General features: G+C 37.6%; 1 protein-coding gene across 8 annotated transcripts in view; it reads right to left on the reverse strand.

The window, feature by feature from the left end:
- Window positions 1–22,459, reverse strand: part of LOC114057774 (disks large homolog 2) — a 496,327-nt gene that overhangs the window by 114,735 nt on the left and 359,133 nt on the right. Inside the window, exon 1 of one of the 8 annotated variants that reach the window (XM_027884451.1) lies at window positions 6,041–6,387. The exons of the other annotated variants lie outside the window; for them this stretch is intronic. The gene's annotated coding sequence lies outside the window, so the exon portion shown is untranslated. Of the gene's footprint in view, window positions 1–6,040; window positions 6,388–22,459 lie in introns of those variants that run through there. 8 annotated transcript variants of the gene reach the window in all.

Raw genomic sequence — 22,459 nt, forward strand, 5'->3', positions numbered from 1 at the left:
ATATGTAATTGCTACCATAAAAATATCCTCTGCAAAACTGTTTCAGGAATCTTGTAAAACCAGATCAGTCTACAATTGTAATTCAAAAATAATAAATTTGAATTGGGATAGAAGAAACCAAACGTGAACAGGAAAGACTCTAAATGCATTCTGGATAATGGAATGATTTCTTTAATTGAAATAAGAACGTTTTGGAATATCCACAGAAAATTTTAAGGTTCTTAACCAGCAAATTGCAAAGTATTCTGAAATTCTACACCTAGAAAACCTGTTTGGAATCTAAGACTACTATTTTCCTCTCCTCTGAAATTTGGTTCTGTGTTGGATGGGTATGCTTCACTGAAGTATTTAACATTTGTAGTTGCACCTCAAAGAGAAGAAATATAGACAACTACTGGGAACAGCTGAGTTTCATCTAATGCTATCTACTAATAATGTTACTTTGCATTTCTGAACTACAGGCCAGCCCAAAGCCAGAAGCAGTCAGTTTGTACTGTCAGTTCTTTATGGAATGTCTACCAGAAACACCCACATGAGAAGGGCAAGGATAGTCCATGGAACATTGAGCAGGTAATGATTTTTTTTCTATTCCCAGTTTTCCATGTGGGATAATAGATTCCTTTCACAAGGAATCACAAGGTTGCGGGGGACAAAGACCTACCATAACAAACAAACTGAGCTTAGAAGTGCTGTAAATAAGTACAGAGAGAATAAAATACAATTTACATTAAAAGGTACTGTATACTGTATTTATTTATATTTATACCTTTTTAAAACCTACAAGCAGGTTTTTTGAAAGAGAGTTTTTCCTGAGTCTGTAATGTTTCCATTACTTTACTTAGATATGGCTAGGTAGAAACATTTTCTCCTTAGTACTACTAGCTGCTCTGAACACTTTTTCTACTTGTTGTACACAGCACTGAATGCAGCAAATATGCTTCTGAGAGTACAATTTCCTTAAAATACAGAAATAAATAGCTATAAAAGAAAAAAAAGGCCAACAAAACAAACCCACAACGGAGTGAATAGATTAGTCTGTCTGCCTCACTCACTCGTTCAGTTTCAGCATGTGGCTGCACACAGCACAGTTCAATCAGTTCTTTATTATTTTATAATGTTAAAGGTTATTACCACAACACAAAAAAGGGATAATAGAGGGTTCTTAAATTAGCATTTGCTTAGCTCAAATACCACTGCACTAATCTCTTTCATGAAAACCTAGCACAAATAGTATTGTAAATGTCGCTTACAGAGTGGTGGGTTTCTGCTGCCTCCCAAATGAAAAACATCTCCTCAGGAATACAGTAATGAATTGGAATGGACAAACCATGTCCCACTCTGTCACTTGCGGGTTCTTCAGACACAACACACTGACCAGCGCGATGTAAAGACGACATTAACTCTCAGGATATAAAAAACCTGTTGTCAATCCAGATTATTTTTCTGCCTGGCTAAAATAATAGGAGATTTCTGCCAACACTAAAAAAATATTCTGGGAACGAGGACTCCATTTGCAGCTTTATCAGGCTGACTTTTGAGTGAGCACATTGGTAATTCCCGAGTGGAAATAGCTTGATGCCACAAGCCTTTCCCCATTGTACAAAATAAAATTTGTATATTAATATTAAGCTTTAGGCCACTAACTAATAACTTGAACTTTGCACAGGACAGAAGATTGTACACCAGTGTTGCTCAGACAACAAATGAATCTGCTGTAGAGGAGCATCACTCCTGTTTGCTTACTAAAAGTGGAATGACAAATGTTCTCCATCTTCAATTATTCCAGGCAGGACAGAAAAGAGGGACTAGAAAAGCAGCAGATATTTCCAAGTGCTTTCAGCCTGCAATCTGATGGGATTACAGTCACTTTCAAGTAGGGCTATGTAAGAGGGTCTCCACAGATCTTTTTAATTCTACTCATGGTCACAATATCAAAAAGGTGAAAAATGTTCACCTAGAGCAATGCACAGGAACTGCCTGTGCAGCTTTCTTGGGACATGTATCCAAGTCCTGCCTGCAGTACTCAAAACTGTAGGGCCTTTACTAGAGGTGGTTCTAGATGTGAGCCAAATCCCACATTCCCATTTATAGGCAGCTTTTCCATAACTATTCCGTGGTGGAGACACAGCTATAGGAAGCAGCAGCCTTCTGATCATGAACGTCCCCAGAAAACATGGAGAAACTCCACCAAAACCTGTCATTAGCTGTTTATCTCTAGAAAAGGACTCCTGATGAATACTTTTCATGTTGTTGATCATCTAAACTACATCAAATGCCATAGAGAAAGCAGAGATAATTTGTATCATTTTATTTCACTGACATCTGATGCTGAATTCTCCAGAACCAGCTCTACTACCCTGGAGTACACCCTTCCCTTATCACCTGTGAGATTTCAAGGACTGACAGAGCTGTTGTCATTTTAACCATCTGGCAGCAAGGAAGGTGCTTTTATTTTATTTTCTTTCCCCAGCAAACACTACTTATATTAAAAGCTCCTGGTTTTTTTTAACCTTTTTTTAAACATTAGCATAATGCATCCAGATGCCAAGACACTGTGAACCACTAAATAAACCAAGAAATTGAATCCACTAACAAATGGTACTTAGCATTTATGAGATGTATTGTGCTTAAAAGGGAATCTGTCATTGGTTTAATAACTTGAATATCCTCTCCTGCTTGTACAATCTTCTGCAGGATTAGACCTTTGCATGTATTTCACTCACAGCACAAAGAATAGACCAACATCAAAGGCCATGCTGTGTTTATGAACAGGCTCTCTCTCTTCTCCAGTTGCCAAATTTGTTCCTGTAATACTCTGAGTGTTTCATAATCCTTTAAAATGGAGTTTCTCTGCCTATCTGTCTGGACATACAAAAACCCCTACTGCGTTCCATTGTCACACTGTCATGCTTTACTATATTCTCTCTTCCCTGCCACAGTTATGTTGGCTATTCACAACACTGAGGACACTACATCTCTAACCTATAATGTCACCCATTTTTCTTCTGAAGGTGCTCTCCCTGAAAGCACATCACTATGATTTCCAGTGTCCATATGGCTTTGTTTCACACTCAACTTGATTACTAAATTCAAACCTGAGAATGCTGCAAGATATCATACAATGTTATCAGTCTGTTTTTAAAGAGAGTTAATGCATAGTTAACAGTTTTCAATTCTATGCACTAGGGATTTCTGTACTTGAGACTCAGTATTAAAAAACGTATTGTTCAATTAAAAACCATAGCTTTTGTATTGTGTGCTTGAAAGAGGAAAATAAAAGTGTTACAGGCACACAAGTATATGAGTTTACACACTCCTGCTCAATCTCCAATCACTTTTGACACAAAGAGCACAGTTGCAGAACTACACAGTCACACGTTAGCTATATTTACTGCAAACCAAAAAAAAATAACTCTCCGAAGACTAATGCTGCATTATCCAATAACCTATTTCACCAAAAAATGTTGGCCATCAGCTGCCATGGGACTTCATAGCAAACTTGAAGGTCAGTACACCTGAGGTGTTTCAGACCAAATTAAAAAGAAAAAAAAAGTCAACTCCTGAGCCAAGACTTTTTACTTAAGATCTTCTTCCCTGGCATCTGTATTTTATACAAGAGATTATCTGAGCATAGGTGCTTTGGTTGGTTTCATCGGTAACCAAAAGGCAAAAGCAGAGAAAGATTACTCTTGCAGAGCAGATTTCTGCTACTGGAGAGTGCTATGCATGAATCCTAAAATAATCACAAATGAACAGGAAGCCAACATACTTCTTGGAGTTATGGTACAGAGTGTTTCGAGCAGGATTTAGCACTAACAACACAGACAGGTGTTACCTGGACCAGATCTGATAACTAAGGGTATTCAAGACATGATACTCCACGGAGAGCACTGCTGTCACTTACTGCCAGGTGGGAGGAATGGATCACAGTACTAAACTAATATCCAGATAAAACAACTGTGTTCTCCAGGTCAGAGATGACTTAAAATACAATTCTTAGTCACTGTTGTTTTTCCTTCAGCATCCCTTCTGGAGTAGTACCACAAAGAAGCAGTAGGTATGTACGCAGGATAAAATGTGATTTTTACAACATCCTCTGGCTATTTCCCTTAGTCTTGTCTAGACTGAACTTTGAGAAGCTCATCTGTGCCCATACCACTACCCAGAGATTGAACTAGTTGTCAGCTTAATTTATTTTGTAATAATATATAGCAAGTCTGGATCTCTGGTGCCCACAAGAGCCCATATGCCCATATCATAACTTTCTCCTTTTAGGGTTGCTTTTCCTGTCCTAATTTATACTTCCTCAGCTACAGTACATACATTTACATGGTTAATGTTCAGATTGCTGAGATTACACCATTGTGATGCACGCAATATAAATGCCTAGACAGATGGATGCAGTATCACAGATTTCTGAAAGGAGGAGAACTTGCAAAGCCAGAAGCTCACACTTCAAGAAATGCATTTGCTAGCACAGGGGTCACTGAAAATAGATCTGAATGCTTAAAAAGCAGTGAAATACTCTTAAATAAAGTACTGCTGACAAAGGTATATACTCTTCCCTGGAAATAGGCTGTAGTCTGTTAGGCAGCCAGGAAATGATCAACACAAAAAATTCTGATTTTTTTTTTCATATTTATGATTTAAAAACAATAAGTGGAAATCTGCTCTGCAAGAGAAGTGTGTGGCAAAGTCCACTTTGCCAATAGTCTTCCTCTTTCAATCAAAAAATGATGCTAAAATGAGACACCTTATTAATTAAACCAGCATGAGTCCTGCGGCTTTGATGCTTGACATATAACTCACAGAACAGATTATTTCTAAGTCAGAAGTCACAGTACAAGTTAAAATCACTATAGAGTAAACAGTTTGGACTGATACCAGCTGAGAGGTCTCTGGAAGAGAGTGTCTCTCTCCAACTGCTAATAATACAGCAATAAGACAACAGGTGCTATTCTGCCAAGCCTCTTGATATTTTGATACAACAAACTTGCCTCTCCAACCCAGAGAGAACAAAAAAACCCCGGTACAATGAGATAAAAGAAATTATTATAATATTGCTACTGATACAAGGAGAATTAAAATCGTTACTTGTGACCATTTACCTCTCCTGAAGAGAGATGTAGGTATTGTACAGCAATGTTAATATTTCAGTTTCATAAACTATGTTTTTCAATTCCTTTCTGATTAAAACAACAAAAAAATTACAGGCTTGCAGATCTTTAAAGGTTACTGGCAAGATAATGTCGACACATTAACGGAGCTTGCTTGAAAAGATACAGAGGTCAGAAGCAAGTGACAATTCGAGCAAAGAATCTAAAGCTGGTGAAATTCAAAAAGTCATGCAGATGTTATAGGAAATATACCTTTCCCTGCCTAGCTGCGCTATATCATGTTCCCACAGTTTGTTTCAAAGTCTCCCTTTGCCTTTCATCTTACACATATTTCACCACTGTTGTTATGCAAGATGGGGAATCATTCATTTTAATGTGATACTAAGCATATTAGCACAAAAACAGAGAGAAGCTACCATTTTACCAATTATCTAATTAAAAAAGCTCTACTATCGAAATTCTTTGCAGCCCCTCACTGCACACAAAAGATTTAATGCTGCATATAAAAAGCCACATGTACAAAAGAGGAAGGCATCTGTAAATGCTTCTGATATTTGCTTTTTCTTTTTCTTCCTCTTGTTACAAAAGCCACAGCTATGACTCTCTTTAAACGCTAATAAAAGCAATTTAATGACAGGTAGATTTGCTGGTTTGTAGCTTCTTTGAACCCCCAACACATTCACTAAAGGAAAGTAACTTTAGCTAGGAAAGAGATCCTCACAGCACGATGGTGAATAATTCATCATTGCATTTTTCTTTTCATCTCGTTTCGTGCCAGTAACGTACACAACTGAAAATATTGCAAAATCTAAAAGCAACCACAGACAAGGACTTCCAGCAGCAAAATACACATAAAACTATCAGGCAGGTTTCCCCAGCTTATATAATAACAGCTTTAGCTCGACAGAACCCCCATCACTCACCGAGGACTGAATTCACTTGAACAAAAGCAGAGCCCAGTCACCAAATGCAGCTTCGCAGGACTCTCAATGCAAGATGCTCCTGTCTGCTGTTCGGTTCACACTTGCCTTTATAACTAAGCCAACCAACAACATTCGGTTGCTGAACCTGATGAATTATAAAACGGTAGCTCCCAGACTCTCATATTTTACATCACAGGGGGTGGTCATCCAGCATACACACTGCCTGTGTACATATATTCTGCTATAACTCATCCTGATAAACACATCAGTACTGGCAGCAGTGACAGTAATTGGTGCTCAGGATGTACAAGCACAAACCAATAGAGCACACTCCCACCTTCTGCTCTGTGCAACATCTCTACCTGTCAATCACTGCACCTTGTTAAGGTGGAATGATCAACGGCACTCAGAGGAGAGGCAAAACTCGGAGAAGAAACCATCTACTAATGCAAATTCTTCCCTTAAATATTTCTTAATACAGTAGTAAATGTAGCTTCAATATCCTCCAGATAACAGCTTTAAGGTTTGGGTTTGGTTTTTTTTTTTTTTTTTTTTTAAATCTTCATAAAATCTTCCCTTCTTAAAGACACTGTTCTTGTTTAGTGACTAACACAGGGTTCGCAACTTCCACTATCATGAATGAAAATTATTCAGGCAAATTCCAGGGATATTAGCATGGATAACCTGAAAGCATTACTCCAGGCAGGATGACTGTTAACAGCAACATACTTGTTACGTGAAATTTTGTGTACATTTTAAAATCCTCTTAAAAATGCTGACAGGTTTTAAGAACATCCTCAAAACTAAAAATAGGTATTTGTGATGCTCTTCACTTCTCCAATGCTTTCTTTTTCCCATATGGTTGCATTATTTTTATAGTCAATGTATAGAAACAAAATATCGGAACCAAACACCTAAAGATTAGATCCATTAATACCATTAAACTAAACATTTTCAAATTAGATTAATTACAGCAATAACAATCACAAGTGTTGCACATGACACAAATTAGCACTCACAAGTAACCCCTAGCAGGCAAAACTGGTTATGGTAATGGTAAAACACTGCCCAGGATTAGCCACTGGAAAGGGGTTTGTATGGCAATTCTTTTATGATGGAGCAGAAGTTGCTCTTTCAGAATTGAGCTCCAGGAATTCTGTTTGTGTTTTACAGAAATTCAAGGCTATTTGTGTGAGTGTAGAGTGGGAATGAACAGTTTATTCAAGAGAATTTTCTATTTCTACATCACTGGTGATGATTCTCAGAGGGCTACATTTAGAACCTGAACACTTGATCCAGCTCCTTTTGTTCCCATGCCTGTAAAACTCCCCCAGTTTTTGGTACCATGAAGAAAGGTTGTGCTTGGGAAGGTGAGCGCAGTTGTGTGAGCAGTTGTGCATTGCCTGGATGCTTTTCGATGAACAACTGGGCTGAGGAATGCAAATGAAGCCCGAGCCAGCAGCCCCAGGCAGAAACCCAACCCTTCTCACCATCTGGACCGACTGATGTGCGTCACAATGTGGGAACAGGGTGTTGCATTACATGCATAGCAAAAGCTAGTCCTATATATATCCCTTTTCTCCTGTTCTCAGCTGCTTGTTCCACCCCATTCCTCATTTGTCTCCGTGTTCAGCACCTTTACTATCTGAGAAAAAAATCACTTAGGGCCAGCAGTGTTTCTGCATGTTCTGCTGGCTTTTACTATAGCAGCTTGTATGAAGGAAAAGCTCTTTAGAGTTGGGTGGCAGAATGTAGGAGAGACATATCAGGACTCAATCAGAGTAACGGTTTTGATGGCTCCATCTTTCTCAGAAGAAAGGGCAGCTGAGATCCAATAATTGAATTCTGCAGTGATGCTGACTGAGAATAATCCAATATAGGCAGAAAATATTTCAAATGATAGACCCTGGCTCATTAAGAAGCAGCAAAGACATCTGTGCCACTGGATTTGGCTTTTAGAGCCAAATTCTATTCTCAGGAGCCTACATAGTTTACGTGCATGTCTTGGAGGTTCCCTAAAATGGCCCAATTACAACAGTTCATTGTCTTGTGCACTAATTAGGGTTTTCTGACCTATTTTTTAAAAGAGAGTTTCAAACCGTATGTGCCTGAATGCCCTATTTTCTTTTTTGTTTTACCTTAAAAATGCAGATTTCAAGGGGCTTCCCAAGGATCTGTGTAAACATGACACTGCCTCATAATAATTTGGTGCCGTGTGATGAAGACACATACAATGCTTGATTAAATGTCCTTGAGCAACATAACATTCACTCTAAAATTCAGCTCACATTTACTGAAGAAAATGTTTGTAAAAATGACCAGTATCCCAATAATGTAAGCCACAGCAATATTTCATATCTGTGTGTAGGTGGCATGCATAAACCACAGTCTGCGGTATTACATAAGAACCACAATTCCAAGAAAAATTTCTACTCCGTTTCACACTTACTTGCAATTTTTAATTAGTTATCCTGCCTTCCATATTACCTTTCCATGGGTAATATAGCTGATACTGCCGAAATATTCAGCAATGTGGTGCTCTGTAAAAGTGCTACCTTCTATGTGATTTGATACGCCCAACACCCAACCCATATCCTCGGGTTCTGTTCATCTACTCTGGTGCAGAACGTGAGATTTTTCACATTCAAACTTACTCACTTCACTGACAGGTGTGTGAAAATCCCATATGGCTGCCAGATTTTTATATACCTACATATATAGAGAGACTATGTATTTTTAAGGCATTTGTAACAAACACATTTAGTATTGACTTTGATGTTCTTTGCTTCAAGCTGCAAACTAGAAATGATCTAAAAATGAAAAAAAAAAAGGAAAAAAAAAAAGAAAATACTAAAGTGTTCCTATTTGCTACCAAAACATGACTTCTCTCTTCTATAATCACATGGATTATATTGACTACACATCTTAGACATCTTATTTGCTATCTAAAGTGAGCACACAGAGCACTGGGGAAAAATCATTCAGCTGAAATGGCAAGAGCAGTAGAAGAAACGATAACTTCAAATTAAGAATAACTACAGGCAGATTTGATACTGTCAAGATCACAAATTAGCTAATACTGCTAACTAGATCTCCAGAATCTCCACAGTGTGGACCTAGAGTTCCACGCAAAAAAATGTGCACCAACAGAGATAATTTCCAGGCTATGCCAGATGGTATGGATGATCAATAATTTGGGTAGTAATCCTTGCCATGTGGCCTAAGAAGCCATCTTGCAAACTAAAGAGGTATTTATTCAGTGTCCTGCATTTAGCAAATTGGCTTTTCAAATACTTTACTGATTTTTTTGTCAGACTTACACTGGATACACTCTTACCCTTACACTCTTTGATCTGATAGCCTTTTGATGATACTGTCAGAGAGTATCTCTAAACCAAAGAGCAAAGAAGGACTGGGCATTTATTAGACAATATCATCCAGAAGAAGAGTAAAAAGAAGAAACCTAAGCTTTCCAATGATCAGCAGTTGTAAAAATATTTTGTTTCTTATAGATATTTGTCCTTTCATCTCAGCCTCAACCCACTACTCTTCATCAATCTGCATCACTTTACAACAGTCCAGCTTCTCCAGGGCCCATTACAGGACAAAGAATCTCAAGGGCTGCAAATCCCTGACCATCTTCCTCCCAGCAAAGGCACTAATTTAGCTTTCCCTCCCTAATCCAGCTAAGAATTACCATGAAATCTGTATGAGCTTAGTTAATTCTGAAACCTACCTTTTTTAAAAATCAAAATCAGTTGAGCATACTTGTAAAGGTGTTTTGTGACATTTGATAAAGGCAATCCCTAGCTACAGGAAATTTCCCAACTGATACGCTCTGAAGGGTAGTAGGGTGAGATAGAATCATCATTCCTCTTGAGTACAGAAGTCTATCAAAATTTTAATTCCAGCTGAGACCACAGAGGACTTGATAGTTTCACAAACTACTCCACTGTCTATGGTCTGAATCCAATGAGAATTTGTCCTTTTATAGACATATGGTAAAATAGTACACAATGAGTCAGACAGATTTCATTGCTCTAACCTACATACATCCTGCATTGCAAAATAAACAACAGTGACAATGTAAAATAATTTAATTGCCACAGCAGGGCAATGGAGAAATTATTTTTCCTTCACTGCAGCATACTTGAAATTTCATTCAAGACCAGTTTTTAAATAGAGTTTCAGTTTCTAAGATTAATCTTTGTAAGAACAAATGAATAAAGGTCTATATTTAGATAAATTAGGGCCTTGAAGATGTAATGGACTGTATGAGTGCTATTACTATAATAATATTTTTCTGAAATACAATACTTTTCTTCCTCAAGTGACATATTTTTTGCTACAAGTGCAGAGTGAAAGCTCAAGTCCTCTTTCTCAGTGAGGACTGCTTTTGAAAAAATACAAAACCAAAAAGAATTTAAAAGGATAGTCAGTTAGGTCTGAATGAACAGACACCCAAGAGAGCAATTCCAGCTGATCAAGGGCAATGACAAGAACTTGCTTTGCTAGTTAGGAAGGTTGAACTCTCTTAATGGTGGCTTCATAGTCTTGAGAATATGAATGATCCTACCAGTAATAAAGAAGAGCTGCTAAAAGGAAGGCAGGCCAGATGGCACTTTCCCTAGAGCCTCTGGAGAGGCTGCCTGGATTTGATTTGATTTGAAAAGCCTTTTATAGCACCTCATGAACCTGGAATACTACAGCAACCCATTTATAAGTCAGTGGATATCTCAGGAACAGTCTGAGATTCCATAAAAATGTTGATTTTCTTTATGGTTTATTTTCACGTGCTTGAAAGAACTTAAGAGAAACTTGGAGGATACAGATCAGAATCCATAGCTGCTTTGGGGGTTTTTTTGGTTTGTTTTGTTTTCAGGACTTTTATTTTCCATTTAACCTTGGTGTTTCCTTCTGCTGTTCCATTTTAAATGAGTTAAATTGTCTGAAGTTTTATATTCAAATCCAAACCAAATCATAAAGGAATTAATAGCTCCAAGACCTGTAAAAGTAGCTAAAGATCCACTTTCTATTAAGTAAAAGTTTAAATGCGGTAGCAAACCAGACAAGCATCTTTTACACAAACAGAAGGTTCCACAATCAACTCCTTGTAAGCCTGGCACAGGGAGCAAATGAGTCAACAGCTTTGTATGGCAAAGAATGGTGAAGCCATGAAGATCCTCCTTTGATTCACAGTTTAACTTTGCGTGCACTCTGTGGTGGGAGGAGTAGGTGGCTGATTTGGTTAAGAAGTATAGCACAGGAATGATACACTTGACTCCTCTGAGGATGGTGATGAAAATCTGTCAGCTTGGCATAGTCCTTCACGTTACCTACAGCAATTACTGACACATGGAGAAAGTAACAGCTCTGCAGACATCACAGTAAAAACCACAGAATAATTACATTTGGAAAAGACCTCTTGGGTCATTGAGTCCAACCACTAACCCAGAACTGCCAAGTCCACCACTAAATTGTGTCTCTAAGCACCACAACTACCTGTTTTATGAACCATTCCAGGGATGGTGATTCCACCATTGCCCTGGGCAGCCTGTTCCAATGCCTGACCACCATTTCAGTGAAGACATTTTTCCTAACAGCTAATCTAAACTTCCCTTGATGCAACTTGTGGCCATTTCCTCTTGTCCTGTTGCTTGTTACCTGGGTGAAGAGACTTCCCCTGTCTACACTCTCCTTTCAGGTAGCTATAGAGAATGATACGAGGCACGATATGTGTGGTGCAGAAAGCAGAGCTGCTTTATTGAAGAATCCTGTGGCAGTACTACAAGGGGCTACCCACAGAAAGAGACACAAGATAAGCACACAAAACAGTCTTCATAGAAAAGTGAAATTCAGGTCTGCATTTGTGGTAGGTTGCAAAAAATAAGCAGCATCACCTGAGGATGCCTTCTGCGCTGATTGTGGCAAAGAGGTAGCACAGGAATCAGTATGTGCACACATACACTATCAGATTAAGTTTTCCCCTCCTACAGTTTTCTTTCAGGAAAGAAAATTTGAAGCCTGGATGACTAACTACAATGCAGATGGCAGAGCGATGTAGAGATACCCATGCAAGCTCTAAATGAATTAGCTTAGACGACAACATAAGTGAATGTAACCTACTCATATTGAACTCCTTGGTTATACTGTTCCTGGAGCCTGAACATGCAAAGCAGTTTAGGATCCAGACAAGCCAAGGAAGGACAGCAGGTGATACTCGAGCTAGATCTGTGCCAGCATTCTTGCAAATTTACTTCTGCAGTTTTTTTTGCCATTACTTAGGAATTTGCCAAGAAAGTACCTCCCAGAAGGGAATAATACATGGAGTTGCAGGAGCATCAGAGTGAAGTACTGCTCTGAAAAGAAAGAAAGAAATTATTCTCTTTTGGGATATGGCAAACCCTCCTTCAGCTCAGCAGGAATCACCTGTAGCCTTGCATGGGTACTGCTGAAACTGCAGATTTACAATCTTGGCTCTAATGTCAGAACAATTAATTCATCTCTCACCAGAAACCCTTTTGGTTACCTAGGGGTGATGGTACCCTGGTGAACTTGCTTTTTGAGGGGACTGTGATGCTCAGTGTATTTCTGCACTGTCTGGGCACTCTGAAGGCAGGAATGGCAGTGATACTTCATTTACTGGTCAACAGTAGCCATGTACAGGGAAACGTCTGCCATTCTATCATATTTATACCTGTTGACTAATTTCCAAAGAGTCTGAGCTCAGTTGGGTACTTAAGGACAAGCCACTGTTTTGTGACGATTGTGTCTGAAGGGACGCAGGAACCAGGACACTGATTAGAGACTCTGTTCTTGAACTACTTACAGCTTGAGGATTAATTAGGAGTGGGAAAGTGCTCTAAGACCTTTAAGTGAAGAACTGAAGAATCAAAGGAGGTGAAATATAAATACTTATTCTCACTACAGCATCAAAATCTCTGAGTGAAGCCCTAGTGAAATAACTCACACTATGTAGATACAACATTAATATTTGGCTAAGATTTCTTAATTGACATAATGGGATTTATCAGGGAATGATGAAGAATGGAACAGAGAGATTGTACATGTTAAAGCTGAGGATGTGCAGTTTCCAGCACTTAATTTGTAACTGGAAGCAAATCATATGGAAAATAAAGGGCAAAGATAAAAGTTAAGAGCAGCAGTAGGGAGGAGGAAGTTGATTGCCTTCTCTCTTTCATGCTTTCAACTTCACTGCTATTTTAGTGAGCACTTAGAATAGAAAAGCAGGAGCAAATGGTAGTAGCTGGGAACTTGGGACATTTGCTGCAGGAGTTTTGTGTATACTGGGATGGACACTGGGATGGACTTGCTTTCTCAGAACAGCACCGTTTCATGCAGATACTGCAAAGATACACTAAAGATAATGGTGCATTTAAACTTTTATGCTGGAGGCAACCTAAGCACCTTCAAAGCAAATAGCTTTGCAAGAGTTGGAGAGTGATTTTCTGCAGTATTTTTTTCCTGCTTTTAACCACAATTAGAAAAAAAAAATTATATTGGCCCTCCCAATGGTAATACTGCACAGCAGACAGCAATATATGTCAGGCTGAGGGATACAAGAGCAAACAATAAAAAAGCACTGTTGCTAAGAAAGGATACAAATTAAAGGAACTTTTTCAGGTCCAGTTCTCAGGGCTTATTGTTAAAATTGTTAAAATGTGATTTGGGGGCAGAATAATCAGAAGTGACATACCTGAATAAGAACAATAAAAACAAAGTGATCCTGAGGTGAAGATGTGGAAAGTGGCAATTTATATTGCTTTGTGCTGGTACCAAATAAGGACTTCAATAACAACGTATCAAAATGTAGTAAGATGATGAAAATGGGCTACTTTTGAAGAAAACAGTATGACCCTTACGAAGGAAACATTGTGTACAGCACCATGAAAGGACAGAGCAGTTAGGAAGATGATTCCCCATGGAGACTATAGCCACCTTCATATCTTAATAAATGGGAGGTGTCTAGGCACTGTGTGATCCCACAGATACCACTGTGTTCTCTTAAAAAGTAATAAAAACTACATATTTGAAAGTATCATCAAAGTTCTGGGCATGTAAAAATTAGCTTATACAGAAATTTACGAGGTGAAAAAAATCCTTTTGCTTTTAACCAGTAGATTTAATTACTCTGTTTCCCAGTAAGCATCCTATTGGAATACGGTATGTCAGCTCTTACCTGCTGAAATAACAGGATATTTTAGGAGGATGAAAAATGTAAATCCTGTGTGTAAATTTAAACTGCACTGCCTATATCCTAATAAAAAGAAGAGACTAGTAGATAAAGCTTTTCTGAGTGTGATCAAGCAACAGAGCTGAGAAATAATTTATAGTGCATTTATGGTTTCTCCTCTGTTACTTTTTAATTTTTGTTGCTGTTGTTGTATTCTTGTTGTGTGTTTTGTTTTTGTTTTTGTTTTCCCCATAACATACACTATTTTGTAATTTCCTGCCTGGAGATGTGTAAATATTATCCAATGCATTTCTTGGGAAAATATTGATATGAAATATATTAATTATAAAAATATTAACAGCAATAAATTAATCCAGAAATTTGATGGAAATTAAATGCAAATGATCACAAACTCAGATGAATTGTTCAATTATATATGCATGTTTCTTATACAGTTGCTGAGGTGTGTGTTTGGCTTTTCTCAGAAACCTAAGAAACATAACTTTAGAAGTCACATCATAATTAACATTTCTGTTTCTGTAACATAATTTCCATACCAATGTTATACAAGATGAAGAATGTAATTTTATATCCTACTTGGTTTGCACTTAATTTTGAAACAAGCATCTGGTTTTAAACTACAAACTTCTTAAGAAGACTTGTAGAAAGTTAGGGAAAAAAATCAATTAAATGGATGAAATCAATGTATGTAAAACTTAACATGTGATTTATTACACATGGAGTAATTTCAGGGTCTTTCTTTGAAACTATCAGAAATTCAGGCCTTTTTTTTTTTTTCTGGAAGAATTAAATCTATTTGGGATCTTAATATATGCAATAATTTAACACATACCTTTTAAATGATTGATTTTCTTTAATTTCCCTTTTACACCTGCTGAAAAAAGTTAACAGCTTCCTGTGGGCAAGAAACATCAACTGGCATGAGATTGAATGCTATAGCCAGAAGTTATTTTTGACCTTTCCAACCAAACCAAAATCCTCTTATTTCTTCTCATGTAGTAGTAATTATAAAAGAGCCACAACCTATGTTCAGTTAATTAAAATTTAGGAGTATATGCTATAAAGAGAAACGACAGAGGGATAAGACAGTGAAAGACTGAGAGTAGTCCTTAGAATTGTAGTGAGAAAGAAAAATTGCCATCATATGGCATATAATCACCAAGGACAGCACTGACAGCTGAGAAAACATAATTTTGAAAAGCTATTCTTTTTCTTTGAAGTAATGTTACTGTCAGTGTCCATATTAATTTAAACTAATGATGTATTTTATCTATGTGACAAATATTATGGCTGCTGAAATATAAATAATGTTTCAAATTATTTTCTACACCTGAGGACTCTAATTACAGTTGAAAGGCAACCTGCTATGTGAAGACATGCCCTGTACTGAACACTATTAGGATTAGGATAATTTTACAGTACACTTGGTAAGTCCAGGTGAAACTTGTTGAAAGACTCATGGATCTAATCCTGCCAAGAAGTACTCCAGCTCTGCAACTTCATGCTAATACATGAGAGGGGAGAAAAATGACATAATTCTTATGCTTGAAGTTGCTCAAACAGCCTGGAAAGGAGCTCCCCAGAAAAATGGAGCTGCTAAGAACCAGAAACCCACCTGGATTATCCTTGCACTTTAGCAAAGTCATAATATCCTACTAAAATATTTTTTCCCTTTACCCCTAATATTAAGGACAAATAAGTAGAGTAGGTAGTTTACTGGAAGCACAGGAAATGCCTAATTAGGTATCTACTAATAAATAGGAAGCCTTTCTTTACTGAGAGGGTGCTTAAACACTGGAAGAGTCTTCCTGCAGAGGTGGTCGATGCCCCAGGCCTGTCAGTGTTTAAGTGGCATTTGCACAATTCTCTTAATAGCATACTTTAACTTATGGTCAGCCCTGAATTGGTCAGGCAGTTGGACTAGATGATCCTTGTAGGTCTCGTCTAGTCATCAACAAAATAATGATTATTAGAACAATTAGGATTTTCTCTGTAAATGAATCTACACCCTCAATGACTGCCCCAGGAGTTAAATGTCCAGATAAACTGATGTATCTGGGCTCACGATACAATGCTACTGATGGGTTCTAAATCAGTGTTTTATGTAATGAGGTTAATTTCTTTTTTTTTTTTTTTCCCCACTCTGCCACATGCAAACACTGCCTCTTAATAACACCCAGATGCAGCATTGTCACTGAACAGTTTGTCCTATTACATGGCATGGCATGTATTCTATTCCCCTCTCCCCCCCCAAAAAAAATTATAATGGAGTACGTGCGAAAAAGTCCCATTTTTGATCTTTCCAGATTTCTCTTTTGATCATTTTGTCATGATTTTACTGGTTTAACATGAAAATACTACTGTAAGAAAAAAACAAAATAGATATACTAAGGATAACCTCTCAGCATTTGAGGCTTTAGAATGGGAAGATGAAGACTTAGCATGGTTCCTCAACTATTTTAGTCCAGATATCCATGCAAATCCAAACTATCTTGGAAACACAAATCAACTTCCATTGCATATATACTAGAAACAAAGAGAATTAACAGGCAATCTCTCAATGTATTTTATGTAAGTTTTCTAACTCCCTCATTTATGTCCTTCTTTACCATCATCATTAAAAATGAACTCTCTTAAAGAAAACATGGTGGTTATCGGGGTGCTCTGCTGCTTCTAATCTTCTCTAGCCCAGCAAAGGGATACTGAGGCACCACAAACAGTGCTGCTGATCAGAGTGGTCTGTAAGGGGAGAAGAATAATTCACAGCAGCTAAATGGATTTGTCTCCGGCTGCATGAGCATCTATAGGGGTATTCATGGAATGTCTATGCTAAGTAGAACCATGGGAACAATCAGAAAATGCAGCTGATTTCCTAACAACTGCTTTCCAAAGCACATCAGCACTTGGAAGAAAGGTGGATTTTAGGTCAAAAAGTGCTATTTGTTCCATTGGTTTTATTCATCTGGTTTAATCTCCCCAAAGCTCATGAAACTGATTAATAGCATATATTAAAATTGCAAAAAGATTTGAATTAATTTTAAACAACCCCAGACCTATGTAGGTTTATGAAAATTGGTACATTGTGCAGTGTTCAATCAACAATATAGGCAAATTAGGGGTGACCCTCAAGTTTCTGGTAGGCTGCCAGTGCGGGAGCTGCAAAGACTGGATGGTGCCAACAGGTTGTTCAGCACACAGCAGCACTGAGCTGCCTGGAGATCTCAAAGTGAGCATTTGTCCTGGTTCTCTGACATTCTGACTGCTGGGGAAAAAGGTATTAAAAAAAAAAATCTTTATATCCCATGTTCACATTCTGCACTTCTTGAAACTCTAATGATATAGAGGTAGCCTCTGGCTTCCAGTCAGCTGGATCTGAAAGATTCCTGGACTCAGATGAAGGTTTTATTAGAAACCTGACATTTTTAATGAGAGAGACCTCAAAGGCTATGTTTATAATTAGTAACTCAGATGTTTCCAAGATTATTCCCATGCCCTGAGGCAGCTTGGAGCACCTCACATCTGTATCACCTAACTCTCCCACTGTCCCAAAGTTTAACCTGGCCTCCGGGGCTGGTGCACCTGAGCTGGCTTCAAAATCATGTAGTGCTAGACTAAAATGTGCCAGGGACCCTGACAACAATTTAACAGCAAGGGAAAAAATATTCTAGTTTGGGAATACTTCCAGACATTGTTTACAGGCGTATATGACAACAAAGTGATTACTTTAAACCAGAGAGAGGTTATGCAGGGATTATACACAGTTTTTTTCTGGCACATCGCAGCCTCATGGGAGGACAGGCTCCACACTTCAAAGCATTGTTGCTTCTAACTTAGGGTCTCTCTAAGGAGCAGTAGACCCACATCAGCACTCCTGTTTCCTCTGTCCCCTCTTCTCAGAAACTCTTATAGCCTGTACAGGAGCTGCAGGTTCCCATCTTCCTCCTGTGATCCTTTCACCTCTCAGACCTTGAAGTTTCCCTTAGATTTTAGCACCTTCTGTTCTCCACTGTGCAGGAGCTTCCTCCATCTCACCCGAGGGACTCCATCTGGCCCACTCTTCTTAAGGAATGGAAGATAACAGTGAACAACTAAGTAAAAACTCAAATATTGTCTTTCGCATCCAGAACTAATTTTAGGCCTCTTAAAATGTCAGAATTAAATCACAATAAACTGATTCCCTATGATCATGCTTTCATAAAGCTCTGATTTTGGATCTGTATTAAGGTGAGATTGTTTCCTCAAAATTTTTCTCTCCCTGAACTCAAAATAGAGCAGTCATCAACCTCTTCACCCTCTTGAAAAACTATAAAAAAATTTAGCACTTCCAAAACTATTTTCCCTTTAAGTACAGTAATTGCAGCACTTTACACCTATGGAGAATTAAGGAATCAGGCACATACCAAGCCGGTAGCTAAGGGCTGGCTCTAGGAGACTATCCCAAAACAGTACTGACAGATATGGCTATTTAATTTCTCCCTGTTAGTCAGTCTTGATCCAACTGTGTTTTTGTTTGCACACCAACATCCTCTTCTGGGCTGCATGCCCTTAACATAAGGCACAATCTCCACTTTGAACTCCTCAGCTTGTGAGGCTGAATGTATTATGTTATTTCATATCACTGATCAGCATCTAGGTAAATGCTGAGAGAGTACTTAAAAGACAACAAACTATTATTATCGTATTCCCTCAAATCTCTGGTGAAAATTCAGTTACCTTCTGCCTTCAAGTGAAAAAAATGATTTTTTGCTAGCCACACATTTGTTCATGTGAGCCCCTGGGCAGAATTTGCCACTCAGACATCCCAAGACGAAGAAACAGGACTCTGTTGTCAGGGTTTTATGAGTTCAGCTCAGGAGATAATTTTGCCTCTATCCTTACATATGGTTTGCTGGGGGGTTTTTTGTTGTTTTTTTCTTTTCATAGAACCATTCAAGAGAAAACTACTGAAGAACTTGCCCCCAGAGGAAGAAAACAGAAAAGTGCCACGCAGCTTCATAATATGAAACAATGCCATCTAAAGAGGCACTTTTGATGCCCTGGATGCAAGCAAATTTCATTTGTGACTCTCTATTAACATTGGAATCACAGACACAGAGTTTGAGCCCATTGTTTGTACCTAAAGTTTTTGTATATGTGGTTGAAAGGTTGGCCGAGCCTTCAGAAAACAAACGGATCCTTCAGCTCACTGCTCTGTAGAACCTAATGTTTAATCGCAGAACCTAATGTTTAATCTTTAGCAGTGACAGATACGGTTCTAGAAAGGGCAAGATGGGCTCAAAAGAACATTTCCCTGGAAGTGTTTAAAAGGTGTGTGGATGAAACACTTATAGTTTAGTGGTGAACACAGCAGTGCTGGGTTAAAGACTGAACTTGATGATCTTGGAGGTCTTTTTCCAACCTAAATGATTCAGTGATTCTATGAAAAGTTCTTCATGGTTCCATGGTGAAAAAAAGGTCTGAGCAACGGTGTAGATCCATCATTAGTTGAAGATAATAAAATTCTTAATAGTATTGCAGCACATAGGGAGCTATTCACAAAATATTTCTATTCAGCTTTTGGAAGGAAATAGGATGACACACTTACATGAAAGGAATGAAATACCTGTATGTAATTTGTAGAATACGACTAAAAACAAAGTAAAAACTAAACATTATTAACTGGGAATTGAAGATTACATATAAATAGATATGATTAATTAATGTCTAAGAGCTCTTGAAATGACAGATGAGGATACATCTGTTTTATAGATTTTCCTCCTTAGTGCACCTTGAACTGCAGAGAAACTCCATCAGGCTGAAAAAATTGTGATCCAGATGGACAGAAAATATGCCTGGGTAAGCACAGAGTACTCAGCCTAATATCAATGCAATTAAATTAACTACAAAAAAAAAAAAAAAAAAAAAAAAAAAAAAAAAAAAAAAAAAAAAAAAAAAAAAAAAAAAAAAAAAAAAAAAAAAAAAAAAAAAAAAGAAGATGGAAATGTAATACCATTGACATGAATATATTGAAATATGCCTCCTCAAAAAAAGCCTCACTCCTGACTTTAAAAAGAGGACCAATTAAAAAAAATCTTTAAGCATAATAGTGTTCTGGGAGGTGTCCAAATGAACACTACAGACTGTGTGCCATACAGCATCAATAAAGACCATATTAAGTGCAAAGGAAAGGGTTTGTGTTTCAAAATGTTATTTAGAAGCGCAAAATGATTCCTGAATGAAGATATTTTCAATGGGATTTCAGATGGGTTAAATACAAGAACTCACATTTTCCAGCATTTTTATCAATGGCTCTGAAAGCTAAACCCCTTTGGACCAAATGTGAGACTAGAACAAAGACAGGTAGAAAAGGTAACAAAAATTAGAGAACATAAGTCCTGTTTTATGATCTGGTTCTTTATTAAGTTAGTCCTATTTGAATGAAATTTCTCTGAATATAAACAACAAATGTGATATACATAAAGAAACAAAAATGAAAGCCATTGCTGTGGATGCTTGAAAAGAGTGACTCTTTAAAAGGAATTTGCAGTAAAAATGGCTGGGCAATTCACTTGGGTTTGGTGTGCTTAGACCAAGCAGAAAAGGGAGTAAAATGCAGACTATAAATGTGTATTTGGGTACTGAGGACACTGGTACTAAAATACTGAAAAAAAATTTGTTGTCCAAAAATGACAGTGAAACACTGGGACAAAAGTCAAAACAGCCCCAAAGAAAGACAGTTGAGGAGTTAAAGAAATTACTATAAAGTTTTTTAGTTTGACAAAGAGAAAATAGAGAATTTGTAATGTAGGGTCGTTTTCATGGGACAAAATATATACTTAAAGATCTTCATTCAGAAAGGCATGAAAAAAAGAGATTAGGAACTTAAAGAGAGAAAAATCCACATGGGAAATAATGCACATATTTTAATATCTAAATGAATAACTAAATAACTAAATTCACTATGAATAATAAATTCATTAAATTGAATAACCATTGGAAATAATTAGCTCATGAACTGCTGAATCTTTAAGGTCCCTTTGAACCCAAACCATTGTAGGACTCTATGATCACATTTTACATAATTTGAAAAGCTTTGTGACCTATTCCTCCTCTAGATTTTTACATCTGTGGAAATATAATTGGTGCTGTCCTATTCTGACATTATAGAAGTTCACCAAATATGGGTTTTATTTAAATGTCTGAGGATTCTCTTTCACATTTAGACAGTGTTAGTGCCTCAAAAGCAGTATTTTCATTAAAAAAAAAAAGACTCCCTCAAAATTTGCTTAAAATTTCTTACATTAAATGAATCTAATCTAAATTGCAAGCAATTTCAGGCAAAAGAGTACAAAATATAAATATATATGAGAACCTCTGAAATACATGAAAGTATAATAAAGCATCCAGGTGCTTCCCAGCATAATGGTGCTCTGGGTGAGCTCTTCATCTTTCTCAGGCCCAAGTTCTGTTCTGTTTTTTTGTGTCATTCCTAGTCCCCTTTGCAACCTCTGTATCTCAGCAAGTATAACTTCATCCTTAGTACTCCGAAGCATGTTGGAATATGAAATTAAGTGCATTTGAGATGTGTAGCTGCTTTTATGAACTAATTATTGAAACTTTAAGGAAGAGAAGAGCAGGCAGAAGCAATGTGATTTGTTCCTTGCTACACTAAAGTTTGTAATAAAAGGAGCAGTCACATGGAACAAAGATGTTCTCCTGTAACCAAGCAATGCACATCTCTTCTGTCATCTACCATCGGCAATAATTCATATCAGAGCTCCACAGGGCTGTGGGATTAAAATAGGTTGGCAGAGTTCACCCTCTCCTCACAGAGCGAGTTGGATATTCAGCACAGCAGGAGATCTGCCTTAACATTTATAGTTTACTTTGAATAACCCCATTGTAGCATCCACGCACATGGAGAGTCTGAGACACTTGGGTTTGCTCATCCTTAAGAGGAAAACTCAAAAGGGGATCGGATCTTTTGTTGTCTACAGCTACCTAATGAGAAGGTCTAGAGAAGATAGAGAACATTCTTAAAGGTGCACAGAGAAAGGATGAGAGGCAAACCCCCAAAAGTTCCTGCAAGGGCAAATTCTGACTAAACCTGAGAGTGAAAAAATCACCATGAGAGTGGTAAAGTACTGGAACACATTACTCAGAGAGGCTGTGGATCTCCATCCTTTGAGATACTAAGAACTTGACTGTAGAAGACTGATTAAGGG

Source organism: Empidonax traillii, unplaced genomic scaffold, assembly GCF_003031625.1.
Source record: "Empidonax traillii isolate 1590-97213 ecotype Southwest subspecies unplaced genomic scaffold, ASM303162v1 scaffold146:size911690, whole genome shotgun sequence".
In the NCBI taxonomy this organism is placed as follows: domain Eukaryota; kingdom Metazoa; phylum Chordata; class Aves; order Passeriformes; family Tyrannidae; genus Empidonax; species Empidonax traillii.